At 51.6% G+C, this 18,769-nt stretch overlaps 1 protein-coding gene across 9 annotated transcripts in view; it reads left to right on the top strand.

Moving 5' to 3' along the window:
- Positions 1-18,769, top strand: part of ATXN7L1 (ataxin 7 like 1) — a 282,673-nt gene that overhangs the window by 221,542 nt on the left and 42,362 nt on the right. The window lies entirely within an intron of this gene.

Raw genomic sequence — 18,769 nt, 5'->3', positions numbered from 1 at the left:
GGTGTCAATCATCAAAGCAGGCTCTGCCAGGGAAGAGTGTGGCCATGGGCACGCGGAGACAGGGTCCCCCCAGGGCCTTCCTGCCATGAACAGCCAGCTCCCAGCTTCCAGGGAAGAGCTACCAGCAGGGTCAGGAAATTGGGGTTGAGCAAGGAAGGAAGAGAGGAAAAGCAAGGAGAATGTTACCCCTTGACTGCAGTGGGAGAGAGCTGGTTACAGGTGACTGTGAAAACCCAGAGGCCTTGAATGCATTTTTAAAATCCTCAGTGTTGACCAACAAGTCACAGAAGGTGACCTATGCAATGGACAGTGGGAACGCAACCTGAAAGCTAGGCAGGTGAGCATGCTCCCGTGCTGTGGAGAACTTATGGACCAGCTTGTACCTGCGCCGCTGGCCTTACCCTTCAGGCTTCCAGGAGGTAGAGCAGGGATAAGTACGGAGTCTGTCCAGTTTGTATACTTAAAGAGAAAAAGTGTTGTGTTCATTACACTTCATATGTGGGAAACCATCCGTCCCTGGGTTTGGTGGTCCACGCTGGAAATGGTGATGACTTAGGAAAGAGTTCATTCTGCTGGATCAGTTCAAGAGCCTCTTGTGATAGAATGGGAAGGTTTAGACTTGGTTGTGGAGGAGAGGAATGCCCGCCTGAGCCTCATGGACAAGTTCTGTTCTCTTTCATTTGTTGGAGTGGCAAGTCCCTGCTATGACGCAGCTGGCTAGGGAGGCTCTGGGCCAGCCCGCTAGCAGGGTGAGTCTCCCAGTCGCTGCTCTGCAGTCTCTCTTGTCAGTGACCTGGGAGCCTCCCTGAGAGTTTGCATGGTGTCCTGCTGTAGGCACACAGGCTCTGGAATCCCAGCCTGTGCCCTTGAGCAAGCTAGTTGATATGTGGTGCCTCAGTTTCCTCATCTGTAAAATGGAACCAACAGTAGCTCCACCCCGTGGGATTGTTGTAAGGGTGAAGTGAGCTAATTTTTACAGAGCAGCCAGAACAATATGTGGATCATAGCTCCTGGTCAATAGACATTTGAGGATAATGCTATCACTGTCATTATCATGTATGCATGCAGGACATAGCCCTGATAGCCTGGGATGAGGATTGAAAAGGCAGGTCTCTCTAAAGAATTAGAGAAATGGCTCTTCAGACTCAGAGCTGAGATGAAAACAGAAAATAATCAAATAATTCCTGCAGAGCCCAGAAATGAAGTGCAGAGAAGCAGTCTAAGGAAAGCCAGACAGTTATGGATGATTGTAAAACGAACTCACCTGGTTGGAGAGCAGGTGAGGGGTCTTGTGAGGTCCCAGAACATCAAAACGCACCTTTCAAAGAGAAGAACTACTAGGGTTTAGGTTAATCTGCACCACCACCACCCCTAACTCCCTCTGCCAACCAATGGCAAGTCAACGCTCTTACACACTTGTTAAGACCTGCTGTGGGCCAGGCCCTTCCATAAAGATAGAGAGTAGGTTTTAAAGAGCCCTAAGAAGTACTGTCTAGCACCTAAAAAGGAGTACACTAAATGATAGCAGGGAAGGGCAGGTTTTGTGGCACAGTGGGTTAAGCCACTGCTTGTGATAGCCACATCCCATACAGTGTCTGGTTTGAGTTCTAGCTATGCACCTTCATTCCAGCTCCCTGCTACTGCATCCTGGGAGGCAGCAGATGATGGCTCAGGTACAGGGGAGGCCCAGATAGAGTTCTAGGCTCATGGCTTCAGCCTGCTTCAGCCCTGGCTGTTGGGGGCATTTTGGAGGTAAGCCAATAGATGGAAGATACCTCTTTCTCTTTGTGTGTGTGCATGTCTCTCTCTGTGTGTCACTCTACCTTTCAAGTAGATGAAACTAAATAAGCAAACCTTTTTTGTTTTAATTTAAAAAAAAGGATTGCAAGGAATGAAAAAAAGGACAACTAGAATGCTACCTTGTATGAAGGAGGAAAAGCTAAGAGTGACTCACCTAACTTCAAGCAGGTAAACATTCGTAAGCAGAACAGGGCGCACCATGAATGAGGCTGCACAATGCACTGCAGAGGCCTCCTGACTCGTCTCACCTCCTGTCTGTCTGGCTGATGTCTGCCTACCCTCCAGGCGGATGCTACCAGCAGCACGCATCAGAGTCCCCAGGGCGGGGAGATGTGGCTTGGAAGCGCGGAGGGCTCAGCCTCAGTTCTAGACATCTTCCCCAGCATGCAGTGTAGGAAAATCAGTACTGAGTTAGGGGCTGGCAGAGCAGGTCCAAGTCCAGGCTCTGCCACTAACTTTCCATGTATCCTTGAACAACTCACTTCTCTGCAGCTCATTTCCAAGCCTGAGTATTTTGTGATTCTAACTCACAATCCTCTTAAAAATTTTCAGAGTTCCTCTTTGTACTGAATGAAGACTTAACAGTTTAGCCAAACGCAAGGGTCCCTCTATGAATTGGCTCCAAACTCCCTCACCCCTGATCATCCAGCATGACCCTACTATAGCTTTCCCCCCATATCTGCTCCTGATGCCTTTCCTGAGGAAATCCACCTGCCTCTACTCACTGTGCCATTACTTTTCAGATGTGTTTATTAATGTGAAAGGCAGTGACAGAGAGAAAGAGAAAGAGAGAAAGAGATCTCTTCTGTTTGCTGCTTCATCCTCCAAATGCCAGCAAAAGCCAGAACTGTGCCAAGTTGAAGGCAGAAACCAGGAACCCAATCCAGGTCTCCCACATGGGTGGCAGAGACCCAGATACTTGAAGCATCATCTGCTGCCTCCCTTGGTGTACATTAGCAGGAGCTGAAATTCGGAGCAGAGCCAGGATTCACACCCAGGCTCTCCAGATATGGAGTGGGCATCCTAAACATTGCATCAAATGTTTGCTCCTAATGTTTAAGAAATTTTATTTTTTGACAGACGGCTGGTGCTAGGCCAGGGCCAAAGGCAGGAGTTGGGAATGCAATCCAAGTTTCCCATGTGGGTGGCAGGAAATCAATCACTTGAGCCATTACCACTGCCTTCCAGGATCTGCATTCCTGGAGCCAGGAGCTGGAGGTGGCATTGAACGCTGGCACTCTGGTATGGGATGCAAGCATCTTAACCTGCAACCTAACCACTAGGCCAATACCTTCCCTCATTCTTACTTTCTTACTTTTTTTTAAAGACTTATTTATTTATTTGAAAGTCAGAGTTACAGAGAGAGGCAGAGACACAGAGAGAGGTCCTCCATCCGCTGGTTCACTCCCCAGATGGCCACAACGGCCAGAGCTGTGCCAGCCTGAAGCCAGGAGCCAGGAGTCTCATCCGGGTGTAGGGGCCCACGGCCTTGGGCCATCTTCTACTGCTTTCCCAGGCCATAGCAGAGAGCTGGATCAGATGAGGAGCAGCCGGGACTAGAACCGGCGCCCACATGGGATGCCCATGCTTCAGGCCAGGGCGTTAACTCACTGCGCCACAGCGCTGGCCCCCCTTCTTACTTTCTTAAAACAATTTTTTTATTGTGGTAAAGAAAGGCATGACATTAAGTTTACAATTCTAATGTTTCTTTGTTTTCTTTGTCTAGCTTTTTGCTACTACTTGTCTTTCAACTTCAGCTGAAGTGTGACCTCTTCTGAAAAACCTTTTCTGAGTCCTGAGCCTGGGTTAGGTGCCTGTCTCCTGTCTCAGCAACATCAGCCCTTATCACATCGCATTCTGTGATGAAGAGCTTGTGCCTGTCCTTTTACAGATTCCCCCAGACAGTATCTGTGTCTTTTAAAACTGTTTATCCCTAAGGTTGCAGAGTACAGTTGTACAGGCTAAGCACTGCACTGCACCATGATGCCTGGCTGAAGAAATGAGTAGGGGTTGGAGACCATTGGTTAATTGTGTACCTGCTGCTGCATCCAGGCATTTTCCTAATTTGCATAAAGGTGCCTATGTGGGTCCTGTGTATTCCCAGTGCTTGTTAATAGAATTGTCGCACAGTATCATAGTAGGTGCTCACTGTATGTTATGATGAGGGGCTAGCATTGCTTGGGACACCTGCATCTCGTGTCAGTTCAAGTCCCAGCCATTCCACTTCTGATCCAGCTTCCTGGTAATGCGCCTAGGAGGCAACAGATGATGGCCTAGGTACTTAGTTCTTTGCCATGGGCCCTGGCTAGTGCAGGCATTTGAGGAGTGGACCAGATCTGTGTGTGTGTGTTTGTGTGTCTACATGTCTACCTTTTAAATAAACAAATAATTTTTAAGTTATATAAAAAAGTAGGAATGTGCAAAAGTATTTGCACGTGAGGAACGGCAGGACATGGACCTGGGTGGTGAGCAAGGGCCAGACTGTAAAGTTCCACTGCACGTGCTAAATTCAGGAATTTGGACTTTACCCTGGAAACTACCCAGAGCTGCTCAAGGAGCAGTTTTCTGCTATGTTCAGATGCCCTGCATCAGGAAGTGGCAAGAACAGTGAGGACATGGCTGCATAATCCAGGGGAAGTGTGATGGCAGCCTGGCTCTGGGCAGGGGTAATGGGCATGCACAGACAGGGCGGGGCTGGCCGTCTGTAGGGCTGGAACACAAGAGAAGAGTGGAGGGTGATCTCTGGGTCCTGGCTGGGACAGCTGGCTGTCTGCTCCTGCCACTTCCTGAGAGAAGGACAATCATGACCTGCATGGAGGGAAGGAAGGAGATGAGTTCAACCGGCAGACTGGGAAGTCTCTGAGAAATATCTACAGAGCTGTGCAGTGGACACTGAATCTTTGGACCCAGAGGTCCGGAGAGAGGTAGGGTTGGGGCAAGGCTGGGGAACAGCCATATGAGGCCCACACAATCATTTGGTCTGGCCCTGTCAAGGCAACCACAGACAGGACTCAAAATTCAATGCATCTACAGCCCGCTAGTTTTTAAGTTGGTGATTGTATATGGCCCACGAATGATGTTATAAATACCCAAATGGCCCTTGGTAGAAAAAAGTTCCCCATCCCTGATGGAGATTTGAAGGTCATCTGTGTAGACATGGGCATTGACACTGTGGGTACAAATGGGGCCCCCCAGGAAGGTCTGAGGCATGAGAAGAGCTGAGGCCAAGGGCAGGGCCCTGGAGAGTGGGGAAGAGGGCCCTGGCAAAGGAGGGGCTGCTGAGACCACCATGTTTCCTGGCTCGAAGCCTCACCATTCTAATTGCCTGTCTCACTGGCCGTGTGCTCCTGAAAGCCCTTTCTCACTGCCCCCTCACCCACTCCCCGCCCGTACTTCCGTCCAGTCCCCATGGCACTTCGTCTTGGCCTCGCCTGTGGCCTCTCTGTGGACTTCCACTCTGCTACTCAGCAGTTACTGTGAGGCTCCTCCAGGGCTCTTTCCCCCAGCTCAGGAACCGTGGTGCTCTGTTGCTGACTGTTGACTTGAATGAGGTGGGTTTGACCATTGGAGGGGAATCTAAGATTTCTAATCCCTGCAGATGGTAAACCTTTTGTCTAAAATAATTTGGGCCAACACTGTCCAATGGAAACAGGTGTGTCATACATATAATTACAAATTTCTAGCAACCACATTGAAGAAAGAGGCAACAGTTGAGATTTTTTTTTTCTTTTGTTAAAGATTTTATTTATTTATTTGAGAGGTAGAGTTACAGACAGTGAGAGAGAAACAGAGAAAAACGTCTTCTATCCCTAGTTCACTCCCCAAATGGCCTCAATGGTCAGAGCTGAGCCAATCCAAAGCCAGGAGCCAGGAGCTTCTTCCAGGTCTCCCATGTGGGTGCAGGGGCCCAGGCCTTTGAGCCACCTCCTACTGCCTTCCCAGGCCATAGCAGAAAGCTGGATCGGAAGTGGAGCATCCAGGACTGGATGCGGCGCCCATATGGGATGCCAGCGCTGCAGAAGGAGGATTAGCCTACTGTGCCGTAGCACCAGCCCCTATATTTTCTTTTTAAAATAAAATAATTTGTTTATTTGAGAGACAGCCAGAGTGAGCCCTCTTCCATTGGTTGATTCACAAATACCCACAACAGCCAGACCTGGGCCAGAACGAAGCCAGGAGTGAGGAACTCCATCTAGGTCTCTCACATGGGTAGCAGGGGCCCAAGTACTTGAGCCATCACCTGCTGCCCCCCACCCAGGGTCTGCATTAGCGGAAGCTAGAATTGGGAACAGAGACAGGACTTGAACCCAGGCACTCAGTATAGTAGGCAGGTGTCCCAACTGGTCACTTAACCACTTATTAGTAATATGTTTGCTTTAGCCTTATATCTCCAAAATACTGCCATTTCAACATATCAGTGAGGTAGTTTACATTCTTGTTTGCTTTTCATGCTGTCTTTGAAATCCTGTGTTTTATTTTTATAGATCATCTCAATTTGAACACTAAATTTTCATCAAAACCCCTTGACTCATTGTTAGATATCATTTAAAATTGGAGGTTGTAAAACAGATTCCCATACCCACATTATTCCAAGTATATTTAGATATTTTCTAATAACTGAATCAAGTATCTGTTTTTAACTTTTTTTAAGATTTATTTTTTAAATTTTTTAAAATTTTTTACTTATTTATGTGACAGGTAGAGTTATAGACAGTGAGAGAGAGAGACAGACAGACAGAGAGAAAGGTCTTCCTTCCATTGGTTCACTCCAAGATTTATTTTGAAAGTCCGAGTTAGAGGGAGAGACAGCTGGCAGAAAGATTTTCCATCCACTGGTTTATCCCCAGATGGCCACAATGGCCAGCGCTGGGCCAAGCCAAAGTCAGGAGCCCAAAGCTTTCTCCAGGTCTCCCACGTGGGTGGCAGGAGCCTAAACACTTGGACTATCTTCTGCTGCTTTTCCAGGCTATTAACAGGGAGCTGGATTGGAAGTGGAGCAGCCAGAACACAAAACAGAGCCCATATGGGATGCTAGTGTTGCGGGCAGCAGCTTGACCCACTACGCCACAACACCTGCCCACGTTTTTAGCTTTTAATGAATTGAAAATAAAATTAAAAGTCCCATTCCTCACTCAGCCCCAGTAGCCACATTTTAAGCACTCAGCAGTCATTTTCAGTGCTAGTGGCTGCTATTTAACACAGCGGAGTTCTAGACACATCAACCTGATGACCTTGGGTAGGCCCCTTTGACTCTCTGATTCCGAGGCGTGTGAATTGGGCTCCTCGGCTCTCTCTGAGAGAGGAGGAACCTTGCCCCTCTCCCCAAGGTAGCGTGCTGCTGCCAGCCTATGACGTGGAGGACAGAGTTAGACCGACCGAGGGTCTGAATCCCCTGCCAAAGTTCCATCACTCAAAATGAGCTCCCTGTTGACCCCTACTGGCCAAGAAGGCATCAGCAGTGGCTGCCCATGTGGGCCCTTGGCTTTTCAATGCGATTCAACCACAGGTGTGGGCCACCCTTTCCCAAGCAGCTCAAATTCACAAGTGCAGCAATTAAAACACCAGCCCTCCTGGCTTCGGATCAGTGCAGCGCCGGCCATGGCGGCCATTTGGGGGGTGAACCAACGGAAGGAAGACCTTTTTCTCTGTCTCTCTGTCTCTCTCTCTCTAACTTTACCTGTCAAAAAAAAAAAAAAAAAAAAAAACACGCCAATCCTGGCCGGCGCCATGGCTCACTAGGCTAATCCTCTGCCTGAGGCGCCGGTACCCCAGATTCTGTCCCGGTTGCTCCTCTTTCAGTCCAGCTCTCTGCTGTGGCCCGGGAGTGCAGTGGAGGATGGCCCAGGTCCTTGGGCCCTGCACCCGCATGGGAGACCAGGAGGAAGCGCCTGGCTCCTGGCTTCGGATCGGCGCAGCACCGGCCGTAGTGGCCGCTTGGGAGGTGGACCAACGGAAAAAGGAAGACCTTTCTCTCTCTCTCTCTCTCTCTCTCTGCCTGTCAAAAAAAAAAAAAAAAAAAAAAGCCACGCCTGTCCTGAGTTCAGGCCGTCCCCCTGGTCTTCTCAGAGAAGGTTAAGTGGTCTGTGGTTTTGTTATTTTCTCTCTTCTCGGGCTAGGTAGGTTAAAAAAGAACTTGTTGAGAAAAAAGGGAGGAGAATAAGAGAAGTCCCAGATTTGTCCCCTGCAGAACTACCTGCCAGCACTCCCAGGCAGCCCATCCCCTCAGCCCCTGGCTGCTAGTTCTCCCTCCTGCTCGTGGGCACTGCCCCTGAGGGAGCCCGTGACCAGAGCATGCCCGGTGCTGTGCCATGGCATCGATGTCCCCTTGGCCATAACAGCAGGGGATGCAGCAAGATGACTTGGTCCCCGGGCAGAAGTCAAGAGGGAATTGCGGCTGTTTGACTGTGTTGAGCATTTCAGCCTTGTTTTATGAGGCCCCACCCAGTCAAGGGACCAGGCGCTGGCTTGGTGACCGCGTCAACCAGTCTGACTTTCCCAGCTGCGGGCGCTTCGTCTACCCTGGTGCAGCCTGGTGGGTGGATGGGGCACACAGGCCGAGGGATGGCGGCTGAGGTGGGCGGGAGGCAGGCAGGAGGTGGGAGGAGGCTTTCCAGGCTTGTTGCCTTCTCTTTGGGCTTTATCAACCCACACGTGTGTGTTGAATGCTAAATATGCTCAGCTATTAAAAATGCAGGAGATGAGCCTGCTGCTCCAGAAAGAAAATGAGCCAAAGCAAAAGAAAAATCAGCAGGCTCCTGGCCTCCCTGTGTGTGCCCTACAGCACGGTGGGGGAGGCGGGGTGGGCGGGACGGAGGCCGGGGAGTGGAAATATTCTGAATGTCTCCTCAGGGCTTTGTGGAGAGGGAAATGACAACAGAGAGCCCTGGCCAGACGCCTGCGGAGAGCCTGGGCGGCTTATCTCCTCCTGCCTGGCACTGGCACGAACTGGGGACGAGACCGTGGCTCAGGATTGACGGCTCCCAGATGACACAGAGAGTCGGCCCAGGGGTGCCACTCAGGCTGGGAAGTCCTAGCCACCCCAGTGCTGCAGGTGGCTCTCCGAGGGACCGAACTTGTCTGCCTGCCCCAGATGCCTCCACAGGATTCTCTCAGTCGCCTCCCCCGGGCCTCCTTGCCTCTCACCCCGCCCTTCTCCAGGCCATGCTCAGAGCAGCATGGCCCCCCCACTGCACTCAGAAGCCGTCAGTGGCCCGGGGTTCTTTGCCTGCAGAGTAGACATTCCGTTTGTGAGGAGCCACCGAGTGGAAGGGGCAGGTGGGTGAGAGAGGCTGAGAGGTAGACAGGTCAGAACAGGCGCCCAGCCAGGGTCCCTGCCAGGACAGGGAGGCATCCGGACGTCAGCGTCCTCACTGGGTTTTCAGATGAGTAAAGGCAAGGACAATGGACAGCTCCTTGGGTGTGCACGCGGCTGACCTTGCTCAGTTCCAGAAGTGCTCTGAGAGAGGGAGTGGAGCCCAGGGGAGGAAAATAAAACAGGGCAGTGAGGGAGGATGTATGAGCAACAAAACTTGGTAACCGGGGTGCGGCAGACGGGATAGCACATATTGGGTTTTAGAAGCTGCCATCAAAACCTGTCCCAGTTAGTCCTGGGTGATGAAGATGAGAAAACAGAGGCAAAAATGACACGGTGGGCCCCAGACCCTGTGCACAGCTGCACAGCGACCGACTGGGCCTCCAGCCCAGCCTGTCTGTCCTGCGGTGCCGTGAGAGAGAGCATGGGCTTCAGAGTCCCCTGCAGTGAAAACCCATTCCTGCCTTTCCTTCTGCTGCCTGGCCTGGGGCATCCCTTCTGCGCCTTGGTTCTTCATCTGTAAAATCATAAAATCGGGGATGGAGCTTGAACGGACCCAAGTGAGCGAGTGGTGCTCAGGGTGTGCCACTGTAAGCTTGCACTCCCCTTTGCTGTGCTCAGTCTCTCCTGCCTGGGAGGGAGACACCTCCCCTAAAGCATTGTCCTTACGACCATTGATGCGGAGCCAGTTCAGTTTTTTTTTTTTTTTCAAGATTTTATTTTTATTTTATTTGAGAGGTAGAGCTACAGACAATGAGAGGGAGAGACAGAGAGAAAGGTCTTCCCTCTGTTGGCTCACTCTCCAAATGGCCACAATGACCAGAACTGCGCTGATTAGGAGCCATGAGCTTCTTCTGGGTCTCTCACACGGGTGCAGGGGCCCAAGGACCTGGGCCATCCTCTGCTGCTCTCCCAGGCCATAGCAGAGAGCTGGATCAGGAGTGGAGCAGCTGAGTCTCGAACCGGTGCCCATATGGATGCCAGCACCGCAGACAGAGGATTAACCTACTGCACCACGGCACTGGCCCTGCCAGTTCAGTTTTGATTGTGTTAGGTGATTTACCATTGGCTGAGAACATCCGTGAACATTTGTGAGCCCTTCCTCAATGCCAGACAATATATGTGGTGCTGGGATAACTCCAGAGTGACATGTACACTAGGACAGAGTTCTAATCCTCAGATAACTGTCTATCCAGTCAGGACACATAAATTAGAAATCAAACCTGGCCGGTGGACATGATTCAAGATCGGTGTGGATCTAGGAAGGAAGCACTAGCACTGAGAGAGGAGAGGACATTTCCTTGGGGTCTAGACAGATGGGGGAGTGTGCCTGGAGAAGGGAGAAGGGCATACCATAAGGAGAGCCCAGCTCATGCAAACACAGAGCCAAGTGTTGCAAGAGCCAGGTGTCCAGAAAGGACACCTGGTAGCTCACCACCCCACAGCCAAGAGAAGGCCTGCGAAACCATTTGTTCTGGCCCTGCCAAGGCAACCGCAGGCTGAACTTGAAATTCAATAAATCTACAGCAGGCTAATGTTTAAGTTGATGATTTCGTGTGGCCCGCGAATGAGGCTACAAATATCCAAATGGCCCTGGGCAGTAAAATGGTTCCTCAGCCCTGTAGGAAGAGATGGCTGGGCGGGGAGAGGTGGGGTGGTTTCTGAAGCTGGTGCTCTGAGCAGGGGGCACTCCCAAAGCCTTTGATGGTCCGATTTGGCAGGTGGCCGAGTGCAGCTGGATGCAGTCCCTCAGAGGCCGGGTCAGGAAGATCGGTGGTGAGAATTCTCATCACGTTCAGGCGAGCAATGCCGGGGCCTCAAGCAGTCATGCGGGAAGGGGCTCCTTTAACGCTCCTAAGAGGTAGACTGTGAGTGACTGCATGGCAGGGAGGAGCCAAGGTCTCTAACTGGACAGTGACCATAACAGAGATTTTTAAAATACAAAACTTAAAGTAATTTGGAACAAAGAATTTCTGGAGTTTGCTGTTGGTCCAACATGAATGCTGCACTCTGGAAGATGTTTTTAAAATGAACTTTGTTTTTGGGTTGGAGGTGGTTTAAGTGCGAGCCCCTGGGTTGCAGTACTGAGTAGGAAAAAGCAGAATGAGTGCCTACTGGGAGAGGAAAGGTGCTCTCAGGGCAGTCCTCCAGGCCACAGGCTGGGACACTGGTGGGTATCCAGGGAACCTTCGCCATTTCCTCTTCTCCCCAAGTGCTCAGAATGAATTTCTTGAGGCAGAAGGTTGAGACCAGGATCCCAAAGTCTCTGCTCAAGGCACCAGCTCCCGGCCTCTCAGGGCAGGGGAAGGAGGATGTTCCTTAAGGAGTTCCCTCCCCTTTCCCCCGTGTTGGCTGCGTGGAGGGAGACAGGGAGTATGCACTCAGGAAGGCTAAGAGCAGGCCTGCACACTGGACAGGCAGCAGCTCCGACAGTGGGAGCCAATGACCTCTGGTGGCTGCAGAGGGGAGCGCTCCGGCTTGCTGCTCCAGAGCCCAGGCTCTTGGTCCAGCACTGGGGACCCAAATGCCTGGGACTCTGTCCCACTGTGCCCCAGCGTCCTCCAGAATCCACTTGTCCTCCTCAGATCCTGCCCTCAAAGGCTGTGGCATCATGTCTGCACTGATGCAGATGTCAGCGGCCATTCAGTTGAATTGCATGGCTTCCGGTTCTCAGTTGCGCAGGGAGACACTCTGAGCAGGTGCACTTGGTTTCCGCTAGGGTTGTCCTTAAAACCCTCCTGGAGTCCTTGCTCCAGGCTGCACCGCTGAAAGCACAGCTGATCCTGCAGGTGGCCTGGGCGCCGCTTCACTCCCTACTGCGTCAGGTGGCCTGAGCGCCGCCTCACTCCCTACTGCGTCAGGACCCTTCCCTCTTGCTGATTTTCCCACAGTTCTGGAGCACTAGGACTCCCCAGGAACATCAGGACATTTAGTGTCCCCTGTTCCCTGGGGGAGGGAGCACGGAGACACCTTCGGAGCTCCGTGCCCTGGGAAGCCCTGAGTAACAGATGTGCAGGAGGGACTAACAGACTAGTGGGGAGGCCATGCTGGGGCCCCCTGCCTTAGGACAGCTGGAGCAGCTGGAGGGGTGCGTGTCATTATTCCTCTGGAAGACATCTTGGAGCCAGCAGAGGCCGCCTTGGCCTGACAGACTGCAGGCTTCAGAGACGAATGTACGAGTGGAGGCTGGAGTCTCCGCTCACTCTCCTTTCAGAATGTGCTGTGCAGATGGGAGCTACAGCCACCAATCCAGGCCTCTGCTGTCCCTAGCAAGCCAGGGATAGGAAAGCAGGTGGGACTGTGCAGAAAGGCAGAGGGTCCTGGGAAGGAGCTGCTGAGGCTCAGAGGACCACCGGCATCACTGCGCTCTGCGGAAGTGGCCCTGCATCTGCATGAGTGTGAAAGGCCACCTGCTCCCACCCCGCCCACCTCATCCGTCCTGTCTGCGTTATGGGACCAGAAGGGACTAGGAAAACAGAAACTTTCTGATGGTGACCATGACCTGCACTCCAAATGTGCACCGCAGAAGCTTCAGGGGCAGCAGGACGAGCAGGTACACGCTTCTGTCTGCCCTGTTGTCTTGCTGCAGTTGGTTGGAGTCTGCTCCGAGCCTGGCACCATGCTGCGCACCCCTACCTATTATCTCATTCAGTCTTCTCTAGCAGCTTCATTTTACTGCTACAGAAACCATGCAAAGAGCTGTGAGGGCCTGGTAAGGTAGGCAGGGCAGCTGCAGGTGCTTGTGTGGGCTTCGTGTGCCTGAAGCTGCCTGCCAAGAAGGGAAAGAAGAACCCGGGGCAAGTGCTCACTGCGCCTGTCTAGCCAGTGCCCCCTTCTGTCTCTCCCAGAAGTGTTCCTGGACCCGCGGAGGTCCTGACACCTGGAAGCCAGATGCCCCTGCCTTAATGCGTCCAGCAATAGAAAAGGCAGCACTCAGATCTGGATTCATTCAGATTATACTCCTAACCCTTATCACGCACTATCGTGCAACACCTTGCCCTTTCATGGATTTCCCTAACTATAACAAGGCACAGACTCTCAGTTCAGCTCTACTTCTCCTGTCTGGTTTTGTTTATCGGCTTCTGGCCATTTTTACAGTTCACCCCAATCAGCTTGTTCATTCCCATCCCCCAGCTGGCTTGGGGGAAAATCCCACACCGTTCTCTCGGTGGGCTATCACTTCTGCACCATCACTGATGAGGATGCTATGACCTTGGCTGGCAGTAGGCCCCTGCCCAGCTCCGCTGGAATGAGACCCTGCTGGGCAATCTTTTTTTTTTTTTTTTTGCCTCTGCTGCAGGAGCCACTCACTCCCGGTAACTATATGTTCTGATCTCATTTCTCCAGTTTAGTGAAAGGTGTGTGTGTGTGTGTGCGCTTATTTTTTTATTTGATATCCAGCCCTGATATCCAGCTCACTTCCCATATGCCTATCCAGGACTGGGATGGGTCAAAACCAGGATCCAGGAACATAATCCAGGTCTCCCAGGTAGGTGGCAGGAACCCAACTACTTGAGCCATCACCATTGCCCGCCAAGGCCCACATATAGCAGGAAGCTGGAATCAGGAGATGGAGCCAGGAATCAAATCCGATGGGGCTGTGGGCATGTTAACACCCAACCCAAGGTATGCTTTATGCAAGAGCATTCGAAACGATGCAAGGCCAGGAGACTTCACACACCATGCTTCCTCTCTAACCAGCAGGTCTCATACTCAGCCACGACATAATATTAGATTAACCTGGCAGAGTTTATTTACCCTCTTCTATGGGCCGATACCCTATTTTCATTACAGCGTTTACAAATTGATGTTTTGAAAAGTTTTCTCCATGTTTCTCCAGATGGAAAAAAAAGTCACTTAGTCCTTCATCAGGATTTATATGGGACTCCCTAGATGTGTCCTCCCATGAGAGGACTTTGTGACTGTCATTTACTCTGATTCTTAGGCGTTGCCCAACTCCCAGCGATGGTCCCGAAGAATTTTTCACCTGAGATAATCTAGATTATAACTTCCTGAGAGCAGCCCCCAAAATGCATCCAAGAGAGCCAAGTAGAATTCCTTCTCCAAGGGTGTTTTTGGAAGGGTGGACGCCGTCCTTTCTGTCTGGGAGGAGTGAATGTCTGCTGTGTCTGGACAGCAAGAGGCTGAGCAAGGTGGCCCTTCCAGGGGCCTGCCAGTGAGTCGGATTCTCCAGCTTCTGCTAGGCACATGGGCCTTTGTCGAAGGACTTGCAAGTGGAAGAACAGACAGCTGAGAACTCCCATCAGACACATAACCCACAGCATAAATACCATACGTCTTCAGGCTCCTGCCTGTCAAATCCATCTTTCCCCAGCTCTGGTGAGTGGAGAAAGGCTGGCAGTGATTTCTGCAGACCTAAAGACTTCCTGCATCATTCCCTGACTTGAGGCATCTCTGTCGATGATAAAAGAGGAAATCGCGGTCCCCAGCAAAGCGCAGCTGGCCCTGCGGCCTGGCGCTGGCTCTTGCAGCCATCGTCATGATTCTCCACCTCTGCACTTGTGCACACGCCGGCAGGCAGGGAGAAGCTGCTTGATGCCAAGAGAGCCATTTTTCTTAAAGTCAGAGGACCTGCCTTCATCTAGAAAGATAAATTCAGAGAGGCCAAGCCCAGAGAAGGAAGACACGGGTAGCCAAAGCAGCATAAAAGGAACAGGAGGTGGCCACCCCTCCCTGCAGGCAGCCAGAGAAGAAGGGGAGAGGAGGGCTCCCTCCTGGTGCAACGGACACAGCAGGGGAACGAGCTGCAGCACTGGGCATTGCTGTCTCACAGGCACTGTGAAAGCTGCCAGGAAGCGTGGAGACTCATCTTGTCAAAGAAAGGACAACAGTGAGCGAGCTGATGCGTTCCACTAATTGTGTGTGAGTGCATCCCTTCAGACAGAACCGGCAGGCATTGTGGCACAAGGGGGTTAAGCCTTCTCTTCAGACGCCAGCATCACCCGTGTGAGTTCTGGATCCAGCCCTGGCTGCTCCACTTCCCGTGCAGCTCCCTGCTGATAGGGCACCTGGGAAACAGCGGATGATGGCTCAAGTACTTGGGTCACTGTCACCCGTGTGTGAGACTCAGATGGAGTTCCTGGCTCCTGGCTTCCACGTGACCCAGCCCTGGCTGTTGACTGTATTTGAGGAGTGAAATAGTGAAGGGAAAATCTCTCTCTTTCTTTCTCTTCTTGTCACCTGCCTTGCAAGTAGATGAAAAATAAACATTTGGGAAAAAAAAAAACTGGGGAAGGGACTTTAAGGGGCTGTTGCTATCCCAGGGTTGACTGCCAGGCACCTAAGCAAACAGAATGAAATGGCTTAGCCAGTCATCTGGGCACTGCCAGCTAACCAGCCCCCCCACCGGCTCCTCACTGCATGTTGAGGTGTTGGGGTGACTGTGATGAGACACAGCAAAGATGGGAGAGGCCCATGCTGGGAATGTGGGAGTCAGAATCCTTGGCTTCTTTCCAAATGGAAAATAATTAAGTCTGTCCTTCAGTGTCCACTGCCATCTGGAAGAGACCCTTACCTGACCCAGACAGGGACATGTTACTGGCTGGGGAAGGTGGTGGTAGAGGCAGTGAGGGAAATGAGAAAGGGGACAACAGGAGGAAGCTGAAGACAAGTCCCAAGTGATGACTCAGGGGTAGCCACAATACCTCCCTTGCTGTGGGTCAGTGAGGTGGGGGCTGGGGCTCTTAATAGGTACTTAACATCCACTGGATCTCTTGGCTTAAAAAAAAAAGCTTGGATATCCAGGATTGGTTTTTCCAAATTGTGTGGCACCATCTTGCAATCATCACCTGCTTTGTTCATCAGTTTAGGATCTCGGGGCTCTCGCCAGTAGTAGTGAAGAAAGGAGCCTGAATGCTCAGATGGACCAATGGCTTGCATTTATATTGGGGGGCGAGGATGACAAGGTCAGTAGGAGTGATTTCCTGTCTCTCCCTACCTCTCCCCCTACCCATTTCCTCTAGGGGTGTGTCTGGCCCTGCCCACTATGGCTGAGCTGCCCACCTCCATGTCTTCTCTTCCCTTTCTCAGCTCATGATGACTGGGGCTTGGTTGGGTCAAAGTCAGGAGCTGAGAACATACTCCATGTCTCCCAGGTGGGTGGTAGGAATCCAGTTACCTGAGCCATCACTGCTGCTTTCCCAGGGTCTGCATTCGCAGGAAGCTGGAGCCAGGAGCCAGAACCAGCCATGGAACCCAGGCACTCCAGTGAGGGACTCAGGCATCCCAGCTGGTGTTGTAACCACCAGCGCCACCCCGAGCCCAAAGCTTTTGGGAGAGAGAACGTGTACCAGGAGAGCGAAGTCTCTGGGGAGCTCCCAATTCTTCTCCTTCCCTCTGTCAATACAACTTCTCCCTTAACTAATGAACACCCTTGAATGTTTCCCTAAAGGCACTCAACCCCCCTTCTCTTCTTACTGCCCAGAGGTGGCCACTCACCTGGCACCAGGGACATTTGCTCCCTGGTTTAGCGCTTTACTGATTTGCCTGGCCTTGGGAATGCTTCCAAACCTTGTTTTTTTTTTTTTTTTTTTTTTTTTCTGACAGGCAGAGTGGACAGTGAGAGAGAGACAGAGAGAAAGGTCTTCCTTTTGCCGTTGGTTCACCCTCCAATGGCCGCCGCGGTTGGCGCGCTGCGGCCGGCGCACCGCGCTAATCTGATGGCAGGAGCCAGGGGCTTCTCCTGGTCTCCCATGGGGTGCAGGACCCAAGCACTTGGACCATCCTCCACTGCACTCCCTGGCCACAGCAGAGAGCTGGCCTGGAAGAGGGGCAACCGGGACAGAATCCGGTGCCCCGACCGGGACTAGAACCCCGTGTGCTGGCGCCGCAAGGCGGAGGATTAGCCTAGTGAGCCGCGGTGCCGGCCCAAAACCTTGTTGATCAGATTGTTTTCCCCAGCACCGCCCATTCTTCAGTCCCGGATGACTGCACATTTGCCTTTCCTTTCCTGTTTCTGATGGCTCCAATTCTGTGTCCGTGTGGGCACTGGGATTGAAGTCCAGCTGGAGTCCCGGCAGTGCTGCCATTACAGCGTATGAATGGGCTGTACTCATTCTGTATCAGAAAAAAATCCAAATGGCCTGGCTCAAACTCAGTTACACACAGTTGGGAAGAAGCATCACCAAGGAGAGATGAGTCGGCTCATGCTGGTCCACGTGTCTGCACCTAGCGCACCTGTGCTCACCGGGCTGCCTTAAAGACTGCATTTGGAACTGGAGGCTGACACTAGAGGAATCCCTACTGCGAGCGCTTGAGCAGTGTTGTGCTCAACTTTAAATTTATTTCCCTTTGTACAGTCATTCCCAGGCATCGTATGCTTGCTGAGGTCATGAGAACTCGACATAGGCATTCATCCAGGGCTTACATCCATAGACGTGCATACATCCATGGTAACTGGAGGCCTTTTTGTTTGTTTGTTTCTTCTTTGTTTGTTTTTTTTAAAGATTTATTTATTTACTTGAAAGTCAGAGTTACACAGAGAAAAAAGGAGTGGCAAAGAGAGAGAGGTCTTCTACCCGCTGGTTCACTCTCCAGTTGGCCACAATGGCCGGAGCTGTGCCTATCCAAAGCCAAGAGCCAGGAGCTTCCTCTGGGTCTCCCACGCGAGTGCAGGGGCCTAAGGACTTAGGCCATCCTCTACTGCCTTCCCAGGCCATAGCAGAGAGCTGGATCGGAAGTGGAGCGTCTGGGACTCGAACCAGCACGCATATGCCACTGCAGGTGGCAACTTTACCTGCTAAGCCACAGCGCCGGCCTCACTGTAGGCCTTTGTTTACTCTTACCGGCTCATGCAACAGGAGCTGGACCTAGACTTGAAAGTCCTGATTTCCTTTCCTAAACTAACTTGCCTTCACAAAGAGTCTGTCGGAGAAGGCCGTGCAGTCCACGTGTTCACATCCGCACCGGGAGTTTGACTCTGTTTTCATTAAGCAGTAAAAAAGTCAACAGATCAACACAAGAATGAGGAATTATATCAAGATGTTTGGGAGCAGGTTCCTGCAGTACGTACTTTTTTTTTTTTTTTTTTTTTTGACAGGCAGAGTGGACAGTGAGAGAGAGAGACAGAGAGAAAGGTCTTCCTTTGCCGTTGGTTCACCCTCCAATGGCCGGCGCACCGCGCTGATCTGATGGCAGGAGCCAGGTGCTTATCCTGGTCTCCCATGGGGTGCAGGGCCCAAACACTTGGGCCATCCTCCACTGCACTCCCTGGCCACAGCAGAGAGCTGGCCTGGAAGAGGGGCAACCGGGACAGGATCGGTGCCCCAACCGGGACTAGAACCCGGTGTGCCGGCGCTGCAAGGAGGAGGATTAGCCTATTGAGCCGCGGCACCGGCCTCAGTATGTACTTTTGAAGTCAGTTTTATAGATGTATCATTTAGGTTGTGTGAGTTTTGTTGTTTGTGAGAGTTTTTAGTGTGTATCCTTCTAAAACTGTTCCATTGTGGTAAAATTCACATAATCTAAAATTTACCGTCTTAACTGTTTTTAATGTACCATTCAGTAGTGTTAAGTAAGTTCATATAGTTGTACTGCAATCTGCAGAATTCTTTCTGTCTTACAAAATGGAAACTCTATACCCAGTAAACAATGGCACCTTTCTCCCTCCCTTCAGTCCCTGGTAACCATTGTTCTTCC

Source organism: Lepus europaeus, chromosome 1 (genome assembly GCF_033115175.1).
Source record: "Lepus europaeus isolate LE1 chromosome 1, mLepTim1.pri, whole genome shotgun sequence".
In the NCBI taxonomy this organism is placed as follows: Eukaryota; Metazoa; Chordata; class Mammalia; order Lagomorpha; family Leporidae; genus Lepus; species Lepus europaeus.
Note: the sequence above shows the minus strand (reverse complement) of the source record. Positions and strands in the feature narration are given on the sequence as shown.